Genomic DNA, 21,656 nt, shown 5'->3' on the forward strand with positions numbered 1-21,656 from the left:
ATGGAATTTGTCCAAAGGAGCAAATTTTCTTAGGATTTGACAAAATTATATTTATGGAGTTTTTTGCTCAGAGATGTTGAGATACATAGTTAACAATGTTTTCTATTTTACAAGACAGAAGAATGCTGTCAGTTAGCTCCTAAAGTTCTTTGCCTTATAGGTAGGAAAGCAAATGGTCTCAGAAGGAAAAATTTTAAGGTGGAGGTAACTAATATACCACATTGTGTGTAAAAACCAATTAAGGCCAATGTCTGATTTTAAGTAGCATTGCATCCTCATGCAACCTCACTTATAAACTATATCCTCATGTAGCTTTGTGAGTTGGTTTATTTATTTGGGCTACTTAAAAATTTCCTTGTATAAGTTGAAGAATTTTGATAAATTAAATACATTTGGTGTTAATGCTGATCTGTTTTAACTGTTGTCAACAACAGTCCAACACTTCTTTGACAGGTTTCTTACAAAGAGAAAATAAAATCATGCCATTTTCAAAGAGTAGGACACTCTATTGTTTTTGTTGCTTTCTTTTAAAAACCAACTCCATCACTTAATCATGTTGTTTAGATATGGATTTTTAGTGTGTACTTGGATGCAAAAATATTTAATCTCTTGAAAGATTGGTATTGAATGAGACACGAGAAACATCACAGATTTTAACTGTAGTGATATGATTTAGATTCCAAAGTGGTAATATATAGGATCTATGTGAGCATTATACATTTTTTACTATTGATGGTCTCTGTCCATTGGGTCAAATGCTAATGATAGACCAAAGTGATAGGTCAAAGAAATTATTCAGAGGAATTATTCCTAAGTGAGGTGGAACAGAGGTGACTAGTGATTGATAGAATAGCTATTCTGGACACGTGGTTGATATTTGTAATTTGTTATGAAGAAAACTGTCATGGAGTTCTGAAAAGATACTAAAATATTATCAGTCTATTCTTTTGGAGTGATTAAGTGTAAAAACATCACTTTGTCCATCTTAAGCAATTAACCTATAGACTCAATTAAGATAATTAGCTTGATAAAGACTGGATTGTTCTTTCAGAATAGGTTGTGAAAACAATTCTAGTGATAAGAGATCATCATTTTGTAGAGTGGTTTCCAGTATAGCATAGCTAATTATATGTTTTCAAGGGGAGGAAGTTTCAGGCTTCCAACATGAGTTCTAATATGGAAATATCAACATAAATTATCATTCATTTTGGAGTGAAATTACTTGATCAGTATCTGATGGAAATTTGCACTTCAATATTTCCTCTTGGAATGTCTTGCAATTTTTAAACATAGTTCTCCATATTTGAGGATTTTGGGTAGTGTGCTAAAGGTTTTATTCTAATGAGTATTAAAGAACCTAGGACCTTGGCTTTGTTTGATTTTCTATATCTTAAGCTTATCAAGAGAGTCTCCTGTTTATTTTTAGAAATGTGAAGGAATTCAGAAGATTCTTTTCAACTGCCTCCTACCATTCAGGCAACTCCTTCATGAAGCCCTGGATGTCAGCATGTTCCTAATGAATTGCAGATTCCAGCTCTTGGGAGGTTTGTAATGAAGCTTTGGAGTTCTAAATGGGTCAGAGCAGATTTTGTACTTTGTCAGATTTTGAGAAAATCCAAGAGGCAATCTGTGCTAAAGACTCTGGAATAATAATTTTGGCACCTATTGGTTTCTTTGTTTTTCTCAGGAGAGAATGTTATTGAGGACTAACCAATGACAGAGTTCTTTAAAGGTATTCTTTATTGAGAGGTGGATCAGTTCGCTCCAGCTCAGTATAAAGATGCTTCAGCCAAGATTCTAGTAATTTAAGTAAAAAATCCTCTATTTTGCTTAGAGATTTGGTGCTACATAGATTTGTTTTCTGTTTATAATTAAACATGTGGAGAAAGTGCATGGAAGGGCACCCAGCTCAATTCTTTCTCAGACTCCAATTAGTCTGGTTGGAGAGATGAAGAAGTATTTTTGAATGATCTTATTGATGATTTTTTTCTTCCTGGAAATCCTGGTTTATAGTTGTTGGAGCTGCTAGGCTGGTCTCCTTCCTTTCATAGCATTCCTCTCCTTCCTTTCTTTCTTTCTTTTAAATCTCTTTGTCCTTTTGATCTACTTTCTGGGAGATTTCTCCAATTTTATTTTCTAACTCTTATATTGATTTTTAAATTTCTTCTATCATGCTTTTTAGTTTCTAAAAGTTCTTTTTATGGTTGTTCTGCAAATGTTCCTTATTTGTGGCATTTTGGTCTCGTATTATAGATGAGAAATCTTGACTTATTGCTCTGATTTTTTGAAAAAGTTTTCTCCCCCCCTGAATAGTCTGGGTCCTCCAGGTTGCTTTTTAAATAATTTGTTTGTTTTGGCCTGTCTTCCATGTTAGAGGTTCTCCTCACAGGTTGGTAATGTTTCGTTGTGTGCTCATGATTAATAGTACAGGACTAAAAAGCTTCTTGAAAGCTGAGCATTTTAGCAATGTCAAATTTGAGGTTTATTGTGGGGAACCTGGGTGGGCCATTAATTGGGTTGTTTAAACTCCCTAGAGAAGTGTTCTAGTCTCCTTTCTGGAGGGGAAAGTTCTAGCTGCCTGTCTTCTGCCACTAAGAAAAGGGCTGTGGAGGTGGAAGGTGGATGTCTCAGTGCCTTGCATATTATATGCACAGTTACTTAATCTTCTTGTTTTCAGTAGGTTTCCCATGATCTCAGTTGCTTGGGGTCCTCCCAATTCAAAGACCATCTGTTTTACCCTTTCCAGACTTCAATGGGAGTGGTGGAAGTGGAAGTGGGCAGAAGTGAGGGGCATCACTCAGCACAGTGGAACAGGGGAAGACATGTAGGTATCTAACCATTTCTCAAATAGCTTTTATCCAATCCTCCATTTCTCATTATTTTAGATTTCCACCTGTCGCTCCACTGTCTTCTGGCTTGTATTGTTATTCTTACCTTTGTTCTTTAGACCGCTTTTGAGATTTTCTCCTTATCACAGGTTTTAAGCAATTTGGTAATGTTATACTTTGGTATCATTTCTTTTTGTTTCTTGATCTTGGGGTTCATTGAACTTGGTTCTCTGAATTTACAGGAGATGAATGAAGAAAGACAAGTGAGAAAATTCTGAAGACAAACTTTCAAGTTTAGTTGCCATTGTCTCTTCTCCTCTTCTTCCCAGTCCTTTGGGTTCATTTCTTTTTTATAAAAAGGTCAAATTAGTTGCATTTGTTTAATATGCAGTCTTACCTTGGAACATCCTATTCAAGATGTACCTTTGAATGGGAAACTGTCAGCTGCTTTCAGAAGACAAATCTTAAGCTAATGGTGCACCAGCATCTGGTGTAGAAAGTTTACTTAGCTGTGAAGAGGGATTTATTTTGGGGGCTAAAAGGTAAAAATATCAATTAAAATTTTCTTGTTTGGGGTATAGATATCACAACTAAGATCTCATTCTTGTGTGGTAGTTTTCTATCCAGACCCCCAAGTGAATTTTGAAAATTAAGGCAAAGTATAATATTTTAATGCAGTGAAAAAGTTCACCGAGGACTAAGTATATGTTTTAATGCAGTGAAAAAGTTCCCCAAGAACTAACTGCAGGCTTGTAAACATCTAAGTAAAGATGTTCAGAACTCTGTGATTAATACAGTTGACTCATAACCAGGGTCAAGTTGTTGATTTTTACAACTACTACAGCAAAGTGAAGTGCTAGAGGCTTTTATCATGACCAGAATGGTCTGCCTTGTCACCCCAGTGTAGGGGAGGGCAAAGTTTATAATTAGCCGGAGTGGAGGATCAGCTTCAATTTACATCAGTCATACTGAAGGCAAAGAGTAAAACAGTTCCTTCTCTCTGCATTTTATACCTGGGATAAAGCAGAAAAAAATGCACTGTCAATCAAAGCAGAAAGGGAGTTGTCGTTACTTCTAACCTATTTTATCAACAATAAAGAGATGTCAGCATTTTAATTATCAATGTTATTTAAAAATGTCTAGATGATATGTAGCTAAAATTTAAGGGGATATTCTGTAAGTAAAGTTGGGTGAATAGAAGTTTTTATGATCATTTGAGAGGGATGTGTGTATAAATGATGTAGACGGTGGGATGGATGAGATGAGAGGCTGAATTTTACCATGAAGTTTCTAGAGGCTCCTCTTCAATTATATTCTCATTTGTATCTTTGCAGTGTGGGATTATATAATATATTTCTGGTGCTCATTCCCATCCTTCAATTTAAAGTTAAAAAACATGTAACTAATCTAAAAAGGATATCTGTGGGGTCACTTCCACATTTGTCATAGTGGTATTTGGTGTTTAAGTATGGCTCTTGGGAATTTGACTACAAGTTAAAAGAACCATTTGTATTTCTCACTTCACCCAGAGGAATAGTAAACCATACTCTAACTTCTGAAGTCTGTTTCAAAGTCAAATGCTTTCCTTTGAGAGTAGTTTGCTGCTCACTTATAAAACTGGAAAAGGGCATTTCAGTCAATGCTTTATTCTCAAGTCTGGAGCTGAGGCTGAGTAGGTGGCTACCAACAGGGATGATTTAAGGGACCCTCAGAAGGCCCTTCTATCAAAACATATCTCCCTGAAAGAAGCCTATATATTGCTCCCTACTTTTTTGAAGTTTCAAATTCTGCCTATTACAGATTCACCTAGATTACAGTGTCCTCTTTTAAAATAAAACTATCCCAGGGAGGGTTAAGTAGTCTGTTAATCAATCGTTCACAATCCAGTGTGGCTTAGTTTAATTAAATTGCTTTCCTCTAGTTAATAGAAGTTTTGATGGGGGTCAGGAAGAGAGAAAAGGGAAGGAATTGAGTCCCTGGGGTTCTTCAGTGTAAGGCAAGCCTGAGCAGAGGGCACTAAAGTGGGCTCACTTTTGACACCCAAAGGGCAGCATGAGGGCACTGCAGAATGGGATTGGAAAGATGGCAGTGGGAGCTAGGAGATGAATGAGGAAAGAGAAGTGGGAAAGTGACAAAGACCAACTTGCAAATTTGAAATGTAGTTGAAATATTGTGGGCCATTTCTTTTTCTATAATAGAAGCTTTTAAGTAAGTATCATTGGGTACTATGGAAAAATGGCTTTGTATTTTTGCTTGGAATTTGGGTTACGTCTTGTGTGACATACGTCTTAATATTTTGGGAAAGAGAGTATAGACTGTTAAAAACAGACAAGCTGTGTTAGAATGATGTCATAAAACATGTATAGTGCTATTACATTTTATTCATTAAGGGGTTTGATATTTAAACAATGAGATGTTTAATTCAATTAAACATTATTAATTAAACTTCTATCAACTAGAAGAAAGCAGTTTAATTAAACTATTTTTATTTTAAACTTCAGAGAATAAATAATCAGGGTTATGAGACAAATTATTGTCAAAAGCAAAGCAATTTCAAGATTACTCAGTAAAGCACTTCTGCATCTGTTGATTGAAAGAAATTTCTTTCAGAGATGTATATTTTTCTTTGTATTTTGCTATGTAGCAGGGATAATGCAATGTAGTGTGCCCTTGATAGGTTTGAAAAATAGTTTCACTTAAGCAGGTGTTCTACTTTTTTTAAAGCTTGCTCTAAACTGTAAAGCCTTTGAAATATAGTCTATTTATTTTAGGAATTGTTAGGCTTAATTGTCTTATAGAACAGCGTATGTGAGTAGAAAAGCAAGCTAGCTTATATTCTTGGTTAATCACGCCAATGGGAAACTGACAGTTATACTAGAGTCCAGGCACCACTTACCGCTTTTGGGCTTTTACCTTAATTTCAGATATATTACCAAGGAGGAAATAAATGATCTCGTTCATACCAGTTTGGCAAAATCAGATCTGGAAGGTCAGAAGCTACATCTTCATATGTAATAGCTAGGGTGACCATATGATTTATCATCAAGACCAAATCCAGATAGATCTGAGATCGAAAGGTGAATTTCAAAATAATTTAAATGTTATCTGTCTGTTCTTTATCCATGCTCAGTTTCAACTTTATCCTTTCAATTGACCTCTCTTTAAGTTCAGTGCTCTTTTCTTCTGCAATCTGACCTTAAGTCCACCCAAAGAATTTTTAAATTTCAGGTATTGTACTTTTCAGTTTTAGAATTTCCCTTTAGTTCTTTTTTAGAGTTTCCGTTTATCTCCTGAATGCTCTATCTTTTCAACCATTATATCATGCTTCTGTTGAATATATATTCTCTTGATTATGAGTTTTTTGTCTCTTTGCAGGTTTTGTAGCTAAAAAAAATTGTATCCTGTACATTGTTTTCCAAAGAATAATAGAGGATGAAATATCTATATCTATCTTAACTTCTTAATTTAACTTTTTCTTTTTACTCCATGATTTTCTTGACTTTATCTTACAGTTCTTTCATTGAATTTTAATTTTAGTAATTATACTTTTAATTTCCCCTAAAATCTTGTTCTCTAATTACTCCCTTCCCCTCCGCCCCCAGAAGCCTGTTTTTATTACATCGATGCAATCTTCCTTAGACTTTCTCTTCTGCTATTGATTTTCTTCAGATGTCTGGTGATGCATGGGTGTTCATTCTTACTTGTTCATGGGGGAGTTTGATTAACATAACTCACCAGCATAGCTTTCCCTTGCCATTGTGTACCTCTGTTTCCCCTGAATGAGAGAGTTGTGCATAAACTATGTGTATTTAAATAGGCACGTTGACTGGTAGATAGGCTTAAGTTTAAGATGTCTACTCTGTATAGACAGATAGTCTGGTGCTTTCCTTTGGAGTGTAACTCTTCCAAGAAAAATCATTTAAATTCTTTACAGATGGGCTGTGTCATATGGTATTTCTGCCAGTTGTCTGAAAGTGAAAGTGGGAGGGATTTACCCAGCTGTTCAGTAGTCAGTCCTTTATTCAAATACCCTCAGTACTGCTGTACAACCAGCTCTTGTCTTCCACGCCTCCAGCTTGTGTTAGAGCCTGTCTGGGTTCTCTTTTAGGCAAAACAGACCCACGTTCTGTGCAGTTCTCGTCTGCTGTCCCAGGCTTTGTCTTCACACATATTGTCACCACAATAATCCCATCTGTGTCCTGTCTTCTCTAAATCCCTTAAACATTGTAGAACACTCAAGAGTGTACTGTCCACTCTGCTTTCCTACCTAATTCACTTTTTGTTATATTCCCTTGTGTACATTTTTAGATTCATTTCAGTGTAATTTGAGAGGGAGAAAGGTAAATGTTTGTGCTCAGGCTGCCATCCTGCCTCAGTAGTAGCATGCATTTTGAATATTATCTTGTGTTTTAAATGTTTATACTTTTCCTTTTTTTGGTTTTTAAAGAATTTTAGGGGCATTGAAAGCAGGTTTAAGTATTGTAAAGGCTTTTCCCCCTCTTTCTTTATCTCTTGTAGGTTCTGTCATAGACTCAATACTGGACAGACCCAGTAAATACTCGTTGAATGACTAATTCTTAAAACCCAGTAACATGAAACCATAACTGAAACTATTATAACAGAGCCTGTGAAAGATTTGCTGTGGCAAAACTATGTTCCGACAAAAGTAGTAAAACTAGAAACCAACTTATCCATATTTAAAACAATATATGCTTTAAATGAATTTTACTTAAAACATTCTTTAGTTTTGCCAGATTTTATAGTTAGGAAGCAGGAAAGGATAGACGGAGTGGGTTAGAAGTGGTGAAATTAGAGGGAAGACCCAGTAGGAGGAGTAAAGTAGAACTGACAGAGAGTGGGGAAAGAGGTCCCAAAAGGTAAAGAGTAAAGAAGGAAAATATCTGGTCTGCTGCCTTGTGCTTCCTTCAACGTGGAAGAAACTTCAAGGTAGCTCTGACCTTGAACACTTAGAACTCAAAACTATGAGTTTCTCTAAATGATCTTGGGTATAAATGCTGTGGATTCATTCGTTTCCCACAGTGAGAAGGTAGCTATTTTTATATCAGTGGAGTGTTTATGTGAACTAGTAAGGAGATGCAAACCTCTCTTAACACTTTTTAATTAGGCTGAAATTCCATCAAGGGATTTCTGCTGACCTCATAAATAATGAATGTAAAATTCAATTTTCCAAAGTCACAGGTGCCCAGTCAAGGATATAGATAATTTATGTGTCTTTTCAGGATAGTCTTGTGCATGCGAACATTGTTCCAGTGCTGAAATGCGTGGGGCCCAGTGTAGAGCCTGCTTTTATACCGTGTTTGAAAACTTCTGAGAGCCTTTGTTTCCCTGAACACTTCAGAGACTAGTCAGGTGCGTTACTGCCTGACTCACTATAATTTTGCAGCATTGCTTGTATTTTTCATGACTTGGCTTGATTGTTTCTTTACTCTCTAGAAAGGATCTAGTAGAATAAAAAGAGTAAGCATGCTAGCCAATTATGGCTTCTGTTTATAAACACGTTGAGTAATAGAAGAAGTAACTGACAATGGGTTAAAGACAAAAGTTGAGATTAATGATATGTTAAATTTTTCTGTTGTTTGAAAATCACCTGTGGTGCATTTTGGGAAAATTGGACAGAAAATATTTTAAAAAACCTCCTTGCTTCTCGTGGCTGTCTAGCCTTCCAATGATGAATTGGCCTAAACATGTAGCTTTATGAAAATTACAATATGGCTCTTTTAATTGTAACACTCTGCAGTTAGCATTACATAATACAAAGTGCTCCTGCTTGAAAATTTTATATGTAATTTTAACCTTGTGGAATTACACTGTAATTGTATTAATAGTCTTACATTATCAGAAGTCAGTTTAAAAATGTGTATTTTCATTTTTATGTATGGTAAAATTTTCTCAAGTGAATTAAAATGATCTTTTTTTTTTTTGATTGGCACCTGAGCTAACATCTGTTGACAATCTTTTTTTTTAATTTATTTTTCTTCTTCTCCCGGAAACCCCCCAAGTACACTGTTGTATATTCTAGTTGTAGGTCCTTCTGGTTGTGTTATGTTGGATGCCACTTCAGCATGGCTTGATGAGTGGTACTAGGTCCGCACCCAGGATGCACACCAGTGAAACCCTAGGCTGCTGAAGCTGAGTGCGCAAACTTAACCACTCAGCCATGGGGCCGGCCCCCAGTTAATCTTTTTATTGAATAATAAATATGGGCTTCCCTCTGATGTAATTAATGCAATGTAAACTATTCAGTAGAGAACAGAAATTTTAAATCATACATAAAAAAGTGGCTAAGAGTATTTCATTACCAAACCAATTCTGCTGTTTCCGTAGACTTATGGAAAATGTTATTCACCTCTTGGGGAAATGTTTGGCAGAAAGCTGAGTTTTGCTTGGCATCCCGATGTTTGCATCAGTTTAGTCTCTGGTTAGCCTGTTCTTGATGTCAGTTGTGTACACATTCTCTTCACGTTGTGGAAGAAAAAACAACTCTAGTTCTCAACCCATATTATTTTTTCTACTGATATTTAATCTCTGTGTTGAGTTTAAGATTTAGGATTCCAGTGTGATAGTTTAAATGTGTACTGTTTGCAGTAATGACAATTTCGAAGTGATTGAGAGGGATTCTGGAGTTTCCCTTCTTATTCTATTATAGGCTCTTCATTTAAACATCCCCATGGTGTAAAATAAGGACATCGTATGAAGTATGGTTATGTTTCTGATGTGCAATGAACTTTTTAGAATTCTCAGTTATTCAATAGCATGACTGCAGAATACATATTAAAACATTTTCTAGGTAAAAAATAGGATAATTGGAGTCGATGAAAGAAAGATGATGAAAAGCAACAGAAGACAGTAATAAAATTTCATCAATAAATAGTATTACCTACAACAGCTATTTATATTTAATGAAATATCAAGCATAAATCTCATTATTAAGCCTTTTGTTGGAAATTCTGGTGCCTGAATAAAATTATTTGCACTTTATTTTGCTTTGCTTTTTAAATACTGAAGGTTTGATTATCGGAAGTAACCATTGTTCTTTCTAAAAAGAAGTCAATGGTCTAAGATGTAAGAGAATATTAAGTAGTATAAATTCATAATACTTATCTTCATGTTAATACTGAGATGATACCTTTAAAAGATAAAGCCCATTAAAATTGGATGATTGAGTTACATACCTCAAGTCATCAGATTTTATTAGCGTAAATGTATAAGAGCTAGATTTGGTGTCTATTTAACTGATACTAGAGGGAAGTGGATGTGCATATGAGTGTATGCTTTTCCTTGGCATGCAGCCTGACCCCTGGGTTATCTCAGAGTGGAATTTATAGTTGCTGAGCTGTGTTGCTTCACTGTCACTTTTGATATTATATTACAATTTCAGCCTATGTTCTCGGGAGAATTGCATTCTTAATTATGCAAGGACCCTCCCACTTAGTCTTTAATTTATCTTTTAATTTGGAGACAAGATTATCATTGTCTAATTACCCCCACAAGTTATATCATACGAGTTATTCATTCCACTAACACTTAGGATTTCTTGCATCAGAGAGCACATTTTATTTGAGTTTATCCTTTTATGGTACCTGATCCATAGTAGAGGTTATACTTAAGTGATTTTATTGACAGGACTCTTTAATTAAATTCAAAGCATCATTCACCTTCTTTCCAAATGTAAATCGTATATTTGAATGGTGGTGGGCCTTGGGAAGGAAATGTGCATTTATAATTGCCTACTATGTAATTTTTTTAATCTCCACAATTAATCTATGGTATGGTTAGTTTAGGTTATTATTATTCCTACTAGAAAAATGAAGATACTAAGATTTAAGAGATTAGATAACCAGTTCAAAGTTATATAGGGTAGTAAAATGTGGAAACTGGATTTGAAGCTAGGTTTTCTGACTCCAAAGACTTTGCTGTCAACCACTAGCATAAGACAACCCTCTGAAAAGCCGATGGATTCCTGGGAGATATTATACATAAGTAAGGCGTTGGTTCTGTAGATTCAGTGGTGAGTAAAAGTAAACACAGTTCCTTCTCTCGTTAAGTTTGCAGTCTCATTGGAGAAGATTGATAGTTTTCAAATATTATATTAATATTGAAAGTACAACTACAACTGTGATAAATGCTCTGAAAGAAGAGAACACAGCTCTCTTGGCCCGAGTAGCGTTAACTGAAGAATATTGAGCTGAGATGGGAAGGAAGAGTAGGAATTAACCGCTGAGCAATGATGGAGGAGCATTTCAGAAGGAAGAGCAAGTGCAGAGACCCTGTGGAAGGAGAAAGCGTGATGCTTTAGAGATGGAAAGGTAGGACAGAATAGTTGAGGTGAAGAAGAAAACCGAGGGTTGTAGTCTTGAGAGTCTGGGGAGGGGTGCAAATAAGACTGGCTTTTTAAAGGTGTTTTTCTTCCTACACCAAGGACAATGGGAAGCCATGAAGGATTTAAATCAGCCTATGGCATTATTAGATTTGTGATTAATTGGGGTAAGCATTTATCAGAATATCATATGGTTAAGCTCTTTAGAGACTTCCAAAGATATGGAAGACATTTTTATTGTCAAGTTTTGTTGAGTACACTTGCAAGAGCCCTCTAGTTGGGTTTCTGTTCACCCTTTGCTTGCAACCTGCTAACATTTTAGTGAGATTTTCTGAGATTTCCAGCAGAGTTAATATGTGTGAATGTCCTCTCTAGAGCTGTAAAGTGCCGTGTATTAGGCAGTTTGGTAAGCTGTAGCTTGGTATTCAGTATCAATCCAAAGTAATTAGTCTATTTTCACCCAATTTGATGGATAATAGATAGCTTTCTTCTTTCTGACATCTCAACTTCTCTTCTGGTAAAGAGCACAGATTTACTTCTTAATGGTAGAACTGAACAGGCATATGAGGGTCATAATCTGAGTACTAAAAAGGCATCTTTGATGGTAGAGGTGAGGTCCAGATCTAGAAGTTTGCAGGGAGGGGGAATATACCAGAGGAAGATAGGTGAACATCTGTCTTCCTATTTATATATGAGAGGAAGATAGGTGAACGTCCAGTAAGAGGGAGCCATGGATCCCCTAGCAATAGTCTAAGGCACACCTTAAACTAATGTCACATAACTTTTGTTCTTAATCATGCCCTGGGGTGTTAAACAAAAAATGCATAAACACACAACCATTTATCAATTTCTAGACAGATTCTATTATGGCACAGAGAGAGAGAGAGAGCACAATCACAGTACATTGCTCCTGGTTATTTATGTTCTCTAGACCTCCTGTGAGGGCAGGTGTTCAGATGATAGGTCTCAGGAGGGATACTGGTAAGCTACTCTCACCTCATTGGATGGGGAAAGCCTGGGATCAGAGGAGTGTGGGAATAGACAATAGTTACAACGTGAGGACAATGACGATGTCTATATCCATGGCACCTAGCACAATGTGTAGAAACTAGCAGGTGCTCAATAAAAATTTATTGCAAGAATGAATGAATGAAGTGGAGGTGATTCAGGGTTGAGGGCATAGCAAAAAGGAAACTCAGGAACAAGGAAGCCTTGGAACTTTCAATACAATTGGAGTTTTTATTTTGAGGAATGCAGCAAGAATCCAGTTATTAGGCCCAGGGAACAAAGTCAATAAGGGGCCAACAGCAAGGCTGAATCAATACAGAATTGCTGATCTGGGGTCCCTAAATTTTTCATGATTAGAAATCTTGGTGTAGGACTGAGTTTGTAGGGGAATGAGAGGTCTCAGATTTAAGAATTAGAGGAATGAGGGAATAAGTCATCATAGTAGCAGACCTCTTCCTCAACTGATTTTTCTGGTTGAATCAGTAAAAGTTTTTATTTGTTTTTGTTTTCTCATTGTTTTGTTTTGCTTTTTGCTTATGTTAGATACTTTTGTATCTGCCTTAAACTTCACTCATTGAGCTGGTACAGCAAATAGTTATGAATCTGAACAAGTTTTTCTCTTTTATGTTTTCACCTCGTTCAGGCTAATAGTATTTAACACAGAAGGTTTTGGTAAGGAAATGGGTTTCTTTTTTCTGACATGTTTTAACAGATGGGAACATGAAAGTTTCTGATGGGTATTTTAACAAATGAATTGTAGACAACCCAAAATGAGAGGATATTAGTCTCATAGTGTTTTTATAGAGACTGCTGTTTGATCTGTATATGATATGGGTGTTAGCCTTGATAGTGAAAATCCAAGTTTCTGATATCAAATATTTCTTTTTTCACCTTTTAGTAGTATTTTTCTCTCTTTCCTTAGAGAACTGCATGTCATCTATTTTCAGTCTATGTGGTTTGAGTATATCTTCAGGAGAGGGTATAACCCACTCCTGACCAAAGAGAACATGTGTGGCCCAAGCCAAGGCCTTCAGAACCAATGATATTTATCCATGGACCTTTGCTAAAATTAAGTCAATCAGAATGTACTGAGCTCTGACAAAGTAAGCCTAGAACTGTTGGAAGCCATCTTTTTCCTTGTATATAGGGATCATGCTGGGGATGCAGCCAACATAGATAAGGGCTGAGAGATGGAAAGAGAGAAAATGAGTCCTGGTGAAATTTTCAAGCACCTCAATCCAGCCATGCCTGAAATGTTTTACTTTGGACTTTTTAGCTTCTTGAGCCTGTAATTCCCCTTTTGTTGACCTCAAGTTTTAGTTTATTCTCTGAAACTTGCTACAGAAAGAGATCCAGTTTTCTTTGCTTATGGAAGGCAGGCAATACAAAATTAGTAAATGGTGCACATTAAACAGTGATAGAGGATGAAATAAAAATTAAATTTTATCAAATGCCAAATTATATATATTTGGAATGAATAAAATGAGACTGTGTAAGTGGGGTTAGTTTAAGGTAACATTGATATAGGAATAATTGATACAAAGGACCTTATTGGCTTGATGAGCTATTTTTTTAATCAATGGCTCTTTTTTACAGTAGTATATTTTGCTTTTTAGTAAAAAAAAGACACTTTTCAACATTTGTATGAATTAGGATGTTTATCTCTTGATCTGAATTCTTGCCCTTTTCTGTACTACATGATTCTAAATTTGAGCAGATATTTGCCTGAGAAGTATCAGTTACCAGAAAGCTATTTATCATGACCTGCAGACTAAAATGCTGATCATTACAGCCAGTTCTTTAATGAAGAAGAAATATAGATGCTAATACAATGCTTCACTTCTATATTTTTAAAACTAGATTACTAAGGGCGTGAACCCAGTGAAATATGCTGAGGACACATGCCAAATTGGAGCTAAAAGCCTGGGGATTATATGGAGGGTTTGTCAGTGAAAATATGGAATATAGAGAAAATACTCAAAGGATTCATTTCACTCTCTTCATTCAGTTTCCAGCAGAAAAATTAAGTAGACAAAAAATATGGAACCATTGGAATCATCTGCTTCTTTTCAAATCAGCTTTGTGTGGTTTACATTGAAAAATTTCCGGGGCCGGCTCCATGGCCGAGAGGTTAAGTTCGTGTGCTCCGCTGCGGCAGCCCAGGGTTCGGATCCTGGGCACGGACATGGCACCACTCGTCAGGCCACGTTGAGGCAGCGGCCCGCATCCCACAACTAGAAGGACCTGCAACTAAGATATACAACTGTGTATGGGGGGTTTGGGAAGATAAAGCAGAAAAAGAAAAAAAGAAAAAAAGAAAAATTTCCTTAGGGAAAATGCAGTTGGTAAATTCTGATTTATTCAAATGGATAAATGATAATATGACAGTGGGTATTTTCATTGAACAATAATATAAATTTATTAGTCATTTAGGAGGTTTTGCTTTAAAGGAGTCTAAATATAGCTTGGCAATTTAAAACTCATCTTAAAATTGTCTATAGGATATGAATTTTAATATGATACACCTGAGAATTTTTTACATTTACTGAATCAGCTTACTGATTTCCTTGTTTAAAATCTGAAGCCAGAGGATAATCACTTTTAAGGACGTGGTGGGGGATGTGATTTCCACTGCATCTACAGTAACATATTTAAAGAACAATTTGAAATTCTATAGATAGATTTTGGAAAGGAGATTTAAGTTATTTGGGTAATGTATGCAAAGCACTCCTGTAAAGAATATGCAATCTTAAATGATACAGAAAGGCTAATTTGATCACATTGTTCTCTACATTTAATTGACTACTTTTAAGATGTCTTTTTTTTTTTGGTCATTTGTAGCAACTTTATTTTGTATGAAAAAAAGTGCTTCACTCACGTTCAGGACAAGTGTAATCCCACTTGCTGTTCTTGAAGCCAAAATTGTCTTTTATCTCACATTATCTCTAGTCCCCTACATGAAGACAGAAACTCATTCTCTCCTTTTGTGGATGTTAGCCTGATATTATTCTCTCTGTTGATATTTTTTTAACAATTACATGAATTGATTAGATGGCTTTCCTTAGGTGTCCCAGTTATTTTTGAAGAGTACAGTTGTAACAATTTTCCAATTCCTCCCACAGCTACACTGGGGTATAAATACCATCCTTTTAGAGCCTAATTTGTCAAATAAGTGGTTTAAACCATTTTCTCCACTGCCTCACCACTTACTCACTGCTTAACACCCTGTAATCTGGCTTTTCCAATTTCACTTTGTAGAATCTGTACAACTGATCTCCCAATTACTAAATCAAATGACCTTTTCTCAACTCTCTTGTTTATTGAACTTCCTGCTGAATTTATCACTGTTGATCACATTGTCCTTCTTGAAATACTTTTGTTTATTGATGTAAGGCCGCAAGCCCAGCTGGGCTAGGGCGGCGAGATATCTTGACGAGAGACTGAAGAAATGACCCGGAGACTGCGAAGGAGACATATAGGTTTATCGGGTCCTACTTACGGGAGCGTGGCCAGTGGTGGCCGGCTGGACAGAAGTGTGCACCCGCACCCGCCCCCCAAGAGAGGCTTGCTTAAATAAGCAGAGGAACAAAGGCTGCATGCTTGCCAAAAGGCTGTCCTTGGTACAGCCAGCGTTCCCAGAACAGTAGCTCACATGGAGGGGCTCTGTGTTCCTGTAAGACGTGATGTCCTTCTGTGGGATAAGGGAGGATCCGGGCTGGTCAGGCCCAGATCGTTACAAATCCCAGTAGCTGGGCTGCCTGCTCAGCAGGGAGCCTGAAGGACACATGGTTGCATTGGGCCTGGGGGTTTCTGATGAGCAAGCAAGGCCCAGGCCCTACAATTGACCTTCATGATGTTACACTAGCTTGGGTCTTCAATCTTTATTCTTTTCCAAAAGAATAAAGATTTTATTATTCTAACAGAATGTTTTATAAAAATGATACACACCTATTCCATATAAAGGTACAAAGAAGAAAGCTGAAAATTGCCCCCAATCCTCACTCAGAAATAGCCTCCATTATTAAATGAACATTTTCTATATTACAGATGGATGGATAGCCAGATCAAGTGAGTGGCAGATATTCAATAGAAATAATTTTATTAAAATGGGATCAGACTATATATACCATTTCTGATAGACAGAATCTAAGATGGTCCCTAATTATCACTGCCTTCTGGTAGTCACACACCCCCACCAGTGAAGCCATCTGGTCCAGGAGTTTCGTTTTTGGGAAGATTTTTAACTACAAATTTGACTTATTTAATAGACTTCTTTGCCATTCACTTTTTGTTTTTCTTCCTGAGTGAGCTTTGGTAGTTTGTGTCTTTCAAGAAATTTGTCCATTTCATCTAAATTGTTTAATTTATTGGCATAAAGTGTTGATAATATTCTCTTATTATTCGTTTAATTTTTGTAGATACTTCAGTGATGTCACTTCCCTCAGTCCTGATATTGGTAAATTCTATCTAATCTCTTTTTTTGCTAATCAGTCTGCCTAGAAGTTTATCAATTTTATTGATCTTCTTAAAGAACCAGCTTCAGATTTCATTGATTTTTCTCTGTATTTTTCTGTTTTCCGTATCACTGATTTTCACTTTGTTCTTTATTATTTTCTCTTGCTTATTATGAATTTAATTCATTATTCTTTCTCTAGTTTTTTTTTTTTCAAGGTGGAAGCTGAGGTCATTGTTTTGAGAACTTTCTTTTTACCTAATATAGACATTTAGTGCTATATTTTCTCTGTAGGTAATACTTTCACTGAATCCCACAAATTTTAGTATGTGTTGTCATTTTTATTCAGTGCAAAATGTTTTCTAATTTCTCCTTTGACCCTTGATTTATTTAGAAGAGTGTTGCATAGTTTCCAAACACTTGGGGGTTTTCTAGCTATATTTCTGTTATTGCTTTCTATGTTTCTCTTATTGCTTTCTAATTTAGTGTTATTATTGTCAGAGAACATACTTTATATGATTTGTATTCTTTTAAATTTGAGACTTGTTGTATCCCCCTGGATGTGGTCTACCTCAATAATTGTTCTGAGTGCACTTGAATAGAATGTGTATTTAGCTGTTGTTAGGTGGAATGTTCTATAAATGTCAATTAGATTAAGTTGGTTGATAGTATTGTTCAAGTATTCTATGTCCTTACTGATTATCTGCCAATTCATTCTATTAATTACTAAGATATATGTGTTGCAATCTCTGACTTTATAATTTTGATTTTATTGATTTCTCCCTTAAGTTCTAACAATTCTTGCTTAATGTATTTTGAAGCTCTGTTATTAGCTACATATATGTAAAGGATAGTTATGTTCTCTTGATAAACTGACTTATCACTATGAAATGACTCTATCTCTGGTAATATTCTTTGCTATAAAATCTACTTTGTCTGATATTAGTATAACCACTTCAGCATTATTTTGATTAGCGTTAGCGTCTATCTTTTCTACTCTTTTTCTTTCAATCTATTTGTCTTTATATTTTAAATGGGTTTCTTTTAGGCAGCATATAGTTAGTTCTTGCTTTTTACCCAATAAGATGATCTCTGCCTTTAAATTGGGGGTATTTAGAGCATTTACATTTAATATTATTATTGTTATGTTTGAGTTTGAAGCTACCATCTTGCTGTTTGTTTTCTATTTTTTCTATTTTTATTCTCTTTTTCTTTTGTTTCTACTGTGTTTTGGATTAATTCTGTGTTTTTTATTCCATTTTATCTCTCATTGATCTATCAGCTATAACTCTTTGTTGTGTTATTCTAGTGATTGCTTTAGGTTTATGGTATACACCTTTAACTCAACAGATTCTACCTTTAAATGATATTGGACTACTTTATGAATAATATGAGAAACTTACAGATTTGCTTCCACTTCTCCTGGCCTTTGTGCTATTGTCATACATTTTATTTCTATAATATGTTATACATGCCATAATACATTGTTATTATTTTTGTTTTAAAACAATCATCTTTTCAAGAGATTTAAACAATGATTAAAAAGTCTTTTATATTTACCCACATAGTTACTATTTTCTGTGCTCGTCATACCTTTGTTTGGATACAGATTTCTGTATGGTATCATTTTCCATTTGCCTGAAGCCCTAACTTTAACATTTATTATAATGCAAGTTTGTTGATGATAAATTCTTTCTGTGTTTATATGTCTGAAAAGGTCTTTATTTCACTTTTATATTTTTTGAACAGCTTTGTTAAGGTTCAGTGAAGATACCATAAAGCTAATCCATTTTAAGTATACAGTTCATGATTTTCAGTGTATTTACAGATTGTGCAACCATTCCCACAATTTAATTTTAGAACATTTCTGTCACCCCCAAAAGAAATCTCATGCCTGTTTAAAGCCACTCCTCATTCCTGCCTTGAGCCATATGCAATTACTAATCTACTTTCTGTCACTATAAATTTACTTTTTCTGGGCATTTCACATAGCTGGAATTATATGTGTTCCTTTGTGTCTGTCTTCTTTCACTAAGTATAATATTTTTTGACATTCTTCCACATTGTGGCAAGTTTTGGTACTTTGTTCCCTTTTAACACCAAATAGAATTCCATTGTATGGGTATAAGCACCTTTTGTTTACCCATTCATCAGTTGATAGACATTTGAGTTGTTTCTGCCTTTTGCCTGTTGTTAATAATGTTGCTACGAACATTTGTGTGTAAGTCTTTGTGTGAACATATGTTTTCATTTTTCCTGAGTAGATACCTAGGAGTTGAATTGCTGGGTAATATGGTATTCTATGTTTAACATTTTGAGAAACTGACAAAACTATTTTCCAAAGCAAGTACACCATTTTACATTCCTACTAGCAGCGTATGAGGGTTCCCATTTCTCTATATCTTTGTCCACACTTGTTATTGTCTGTTGTTTTGATTATAACCATTCTAGTGGGTATGAAGTGGTATCTCATTATGGTCTTGATCTGCATTTCTCTAATGCCTAATGATTTTGGGCATCTTTTCATGTGTTTCTTGGCCCTTAATAAGTCATAACATTTTTTTTAAGGCTTTATTTTTTTAGAGCAGTTTTAGGTTTACAATAAAATTGAGAAGAAGGGACAGAGATTTCCCATATACCTCCTGCCCCTACACATGCATAGCCTCCCCCATTTATTAACATCACTTACCAGAATGGTTCATTTTTTTACAGAGGATGAGCCTACATTGACACGTCATAATCATCCAAAGTCCATAGTTTGTTTTAGGGTTCGCTCTTGGTATTCTGCATTCTGTCAGTTTGGGAAAATGTATAATAACATATATCTATCATTATAATATCATACAGAGTATTTTTATTGCCCTAAAAAAAAATCCTCTGTGCTCTGCCTATTCATCCTGACCTCTCCACTTGTCACCACTGATCTTTTTATTGTCTCTGCAATTTTGCCTTTTCCAGAATGTTATATAATTGGAATCGTATAGTAGTAATGTGCATTTAAGTTTCCTCCATGTCTTTTCATGGCCTCATAGCTCTTTTATTTTTCTGCTGGATAATATTCCATCATCTGGATGTACTACAGTTTATTTACCCATTCATCTACTGAAGGACTTCTTGATTGCTTCCAAGTTTTGGCAGTTATAAATAAAGCTGCTATAAACATCCTTGTGCAGATTTTTATATGGACATAAGTTTTCAGCTCCTTTGGGTGAATACCAAGGAGCATGATTACTAGATCATATCGTAAGAGTGTGTTTAGTTTTATAAGAAACCGCCAAATTGTCTTCCAAGGTGGCTGTACCATTTTGCGTTCCCATCAGCAATGTATGAGAGTTCCTGTTGCACCACATCCTTGTCAGCATTTTGTGTTGTCAGTATTCCAGATTTTAGCCATTCCAATAGGTGTATATCTTTGTTTTTGAAAGCTGTTTACCCTGGGTTTAGAATTCTAGGTTGACAGTTCCTTCCCTTCAATACTTTAAAGATGTGGCTCCACTGTCTTTTGGCTTTTCGTTGGTTCAATTTGTATCTTTGTTTGCCTGTATGCAATGTGTCTTTTTTCTTGGCTGCTTTTAAGATATTCTTTTTATCACTGGTTTTAAAAAATTTGTTGTGGTTCATTTTTCTTGTACTTGGGGTTTATTGAGCTTCTTGGATCTGTGGTTATATAGTTTTCATCACATTTGGAAAATTTTTGGCCATTATGCCTTCAAATATATTTTTGTCCTTGCTCCTCCCTCTCAAAAATTCAATTAAACAGATGATTAACAGAACATCAATAAGTTTTAGGACCACTTTAAGTATTCCCATGACTTACTGATACATCATGTATTTTTTTCCAGCCTTTTTTCTTTCTGCGTTTCATTTTGGATAATTTCTATGGATATGCTTTCAAGTTTACTAATATTTCCTCTTGCAATATTTATCTCTGTTAATCCCATCCAGTGTATTTTTTATCTTAGACATTTAGTTTTCATCTCTAGAAGTTAGGTTTAAGTCTTTTAAATATCTTCCAGGTTTTTGCTTAACATCCTCAATCTTTCCTCTAGCTATTTGAACATAAGGAATACAATCATAATAGCTATTCCAGTGTTCTTGTTTACAAATTTTATCATCTTTGTAATTTCTGGGTTGGTTTTGATTCAGTTGTTTTTTTTTTTTCTTATTCTGGATCATATTGGCCTGATTTTTTGTATGTTTGATAATTTTTGATTGGATGTCAAACATTGTGAATTATACCTGTTGGGTACATCTTGGCCAAAAGTGGAAGTCCTATACATTATCACATACTTTTGAAATACAAAATACCACAGTTTTACTTAAATTTAACAGAATCAAAAGATTCTAGAGTGAAAATGGAAGAACAACAGAATGTTAGCTCAATGTTACTTCATTGTTAGCCAGGAGTTAACAAACTACAGCAAGCAGGCCAAATTCAGCCCACGGCCTGTTTTTGAACAACTTGGGGGCTAAGGTTGGTTTTTACATTTTTAAAGGGTTGTAAAGAAATACAAATACAATAGAGATTCCGTGTGGCCTACAAAGCCTAAATATTTACTTTCTGTCAATCTACAGAAAAAATTTGTAAAAAGTAATTCCTAAAAGATCTAAGGTTAGGAAAGTTATTATGAAAGATAAATTAAGTTAGTTGAGCCATTTACAAAAAATTTTCATGTTTTAATTTTTGACATAATGTAAATTTTCTCCCTGATGTGAATTATGAGGAAATAATTACTCTTTTACTTATTCTAATGACGTCTCTACCAATCTTTCAGCTATGTTGGTTAAAGTCTAAAACATTCAAATTATATTTTCTAACAAATGACTGTAGTTGTTTAAATAGATTTATTTAAATTGATTCAATGCCTGCCAATACTTATTTTATTCATTCTTGCTTTTCCATTTCTGAGTCCCTTATTTCATCCATTTCTTGAATGGCAGGATTTCACTTTTCATGAAGCTATCATAGAAATTATATTTCTTAGGATTTTGAGTGCTTAATAAAATTAGTTGCTTGAATTTCAAGGAA

General features: G+C 35.1%; 1 protein-coding gene across 5 annotated transcripts in view; it reads left to right on the forward strand.

Annotated features, from left to right (window-relative positions):
- The window catches only part of IQCM (IQ motif containing M), a 417,125-nt gene that overhangs the window by 17,208 nt on the left and 378,261 nt on the right, over positions 1–21,656 (forward strand). For 2 of the 5 annotated variants that reach the window (XM_070257806.1, XM_070257801.1), the window contains exon 2: positions 1,427–1,544. The exons of the other annotated variants lie outside the window; for them this stretch is intronic. The gene's annotated coding sequence lies outside the window, so the exon portion shown is untranslated. The remainder of the gene's footprint in view (positions 1–1,426; positions 1,545–21,656) is intronic. 5 annotated transcript variants of the gene reach the window in all.

This window comes from Equus caballus, chromosome 2, assembly GCF_041296265.1.
Source record: "Equus caballus isolate H_3958 breed thoroughbred chromosome 2, TB-T2T, whole genome shotgun sequence".
Lineage (NCBI taxonomy): Eukaryota > Metazoa > Chordata > Mammalia > Perissodactyla > Equidae > Equus > Equus caballus.